Source organism: Pteropus alecto, unplaced genomic scaffold, assembly GCF_000325575.1.
Source record: "Pteropus alecto unplaced genomic scaffold, ASM32557v1 scaffold95, whole genome shotgun sequence".
NCBI classification, from domain to species: domain Eukaryota; kingdom Metazoa; phylum Chordata; class Mammalia; order Chiroptera; family Pteropodidae; genus Pteropus; species Pteropus alecto.
In genome coordinates this window covers 2,748,722-2,751,586 of record NW_006441071.1, presented here as the reverse complement: position 1 = coordinate 2,751,586, position 2,865 = coordinate 2,748,722, and the positions used below count along the sequence as shown (strand labels likewise).

Genomic DNA, 2,865 nt, shown 5'->3' with positions numbered 1-2,865 from the left:
TGCTGTGACTACACAGGCACCTGTGGATCATTTGTTTTGATGTTATTTTGTCTTGTGCTTTGTTTTACTTTGTTCTGTTGAATCTAATCTCGTGTTTATGAGAGGTTGATTCTTGAATGATATTTTAGCTGCCACAGATGGGATACCAGGATGCTCCAATGATAATGGATACCATTTCCTGACCAGCTATTCTGTGTGGGTACTGAAGGCATAGCATCAATCATAGAACAGTCCTGTAGACTAAGTATTGTTAGCCTCACCTAACAGATGAGCAAACTGAGGCTCAGGGAGATGAAGTAACTAGCCCCAGATCATACAGTGATCCAAATGGGGTTCATGATCAAGCATAACCTATTTGAGAGCTTGTATCTTTTCACACCTTGTGTGTTTCTGAATGGTGACAGATCAGAGGGGGCTGCTTTCTTTTGCCTGTACCACCTCCTCAGACGTTCCCCACAGCAGGGCTGAGGCAGTTTTCTTTATGAATGGGCCTCCCTGGAATTCAAGGGCAGTCTGCACAGCTGTATGCAATGGCCTTGCATTGTAATATGTGTTAATTTAGCCAGATTAAACACGATTTTACTAACGTATGTACCTCAAAGGGTCACCTCAACAGCCTTTATTCTCAGCTTGTGGCCGAATTAGATACTCATAGCTGATGAGACGGGCCGAATGCACAATGAAGCCTATAATCATTATGCTGCACTATGGGAAACCTCCTCACCTCTTTCTGACTGGTGCTTTGATTGTGCATCTTCCCTTTGTGCACCCTTGTGGAAATGTATGCAACATTCTGAGGCCTCGAGAAAGGTTTAAAAATCACACACTTCATCAAACTAAAGAAGTACTATATGTCTTTGCGATATTCTGCTATTAATATACCTTAAACTCTCCCCACCCTTGCAAACCTGTTGCACACTTTGCTTAGTGAACACCTGAAACTGTGGGAAATACTTAGGGGTGTGTGGAATATACCTGTTGACCATATCTTTCCACCTTCTTCCTGTCTTCCTTCATTTCTTTCCCCCTTCTTGTATCATAAACTGCTCACTGTTCTCAGAGCACACAGTATTTCTTCCTTTCTTCCCTCCAAACCTCTCAAGCTCCATATGGAATAACTTTCTTCTAGAAACAACTGTTCATTTGGAAATGACTCATACCTTTTACCTCCTTCCTTAAACTTTTTCCAACTTCCCCATGCACAGGTAAACTCTCCCCACCCCCACTCTGTGTTCTTGTAGCATTTTGCACATATGTCTATAATAAGATATACCACAATTTGTGGTAATTAGTTTATGTTCTATCTCCCCTACAGGCCACAGTTGCTTGAGGGCAAGAACTGTGCCTGATTCATTTCTTTTAATTTATCTAAGTTAGTTTCAGGTATACAGTACATTGGTTAGACATCTATATAGTTCATAAAACAATCCCCCCAGTTGCTTCCTCCCTCTCCTGGCCCTCCACCTAGACATCATATTAATGCTAACTGCATTCTCTCTGCCGTGCTCCCCATCCCCGTGACTAGCTATCTACTAATTTGTGCTTCTTTAACCCTTCACCCCATTCTCCCAGCCCCCCAACCCCCCTGCCCACTGTTTGTCACCAAATTGTCCACTATATTTGTGAGTCTGTTTTTGATTAGTTTGTTCTTTTTATTCCTTACATACCGCATATAAGTAAAATCACATGGTATTTACCTTTCTCTATCTGAATTATTTCACTCAGCATAATAACTTCTAGGTCCATCCATGCCATTGCAAATGGTAGGGTTTCATTTTTTTAATGGCTGAGTAATATTCCACTGTATATATGAACCATAATTTCATTATCCAATCATCTGTTTATGGGCAATTAGGTTGCTTCTATATCTTGGCTTCCATATCTTGTAAATTGTGCTGCCATGAATATTAGAGTGCATAGATCTTTATGAATTGTTGTTTTGGTTTTCTTTGCATAAATACCCAGAAGTGCAATTGCTGGGTCAAAAGATACATTCATTTTTAATTTTTTGAGAAACCGCCATACTGTTTTCCATAGTGTCTGTACCAATTTGCAGTCCCACCAACAATGTATGAGGGTTCCCTTTTCTCCACATCCTTGCCAGCACTTGCTGTTTTTTGATTTATTGATGATAGCCATTCTGACAGGTATGAGGTGATATCTCATTGTGGTTTTAACTTGCATTTCTCTGATGGTTTGCGACCTTGAGAATCTTTTCATATGTTTATTAGCCATTTGTATTTCCTTTTAAGAGAAGTATCTGTTCAGGCCTTCCACCCATTTTTTAATTGGACTGTTTGTTTTTTTGTTGTAGAGTTGTATAAGTTCTTTATATATTTTGGATATTAACCCCTTATCAGATGTATCATTAGCAAATAGCTCCTCCCAAACGGTTTTTTTGTTTTGTTTTGTTGATGGTTCCTTTGCTGTATAAAAACTTTTTAGTTTGATGTAGTCCCATTTGTTTATTTTTTTCTTTTGTTTCCCTTGTCCCAGGAGATATAGCTGAAAAGAAATTCCTGTTAGTAATATCAGAGAGTTTACTGCCTGTGTTTTTTTCTAGAAGTTTTATGGTTTCGGGTTTTACATTTAAGTCTTTAATCCATTTTGAGTCTGTTCTTGAATATGGTGTAAGAAGGTGGTCCAGCTTCTTCTTCTTCTTCTTTTTTTTTTTTTTTTTCTTTTTTTTTTCCCCTCTCTCTTTTTCATAGTTGTCTACCATGCTGTCGTTTACTGTTGTCTCTCCTGGGTTTGTATTTTATTTTATCTGCTTGTCTGTCTCCTCTCTTTTTCCCTCCCCCTCGTCTACCCCTGTGCCCTGCGAGATCCTGAAATCACAGCAGAGACTGGCTGGGGGGCGGGGGG

General features: G+C 39.5%; 1 protein-coding gene across 1 annotated transcript in view; it reads left to right on the top strand.

The window, feature by feature from the left end:
* Positions 1-2,865, top strand: part of SH3GL2 (SH3 domain containing GRB2 like 2, endophilin A1) — a 141,624-nt gene that overhangs the window by 133,041 nt on the left and 5,718 nt on the right. The window lies entirely within an intron of this gene.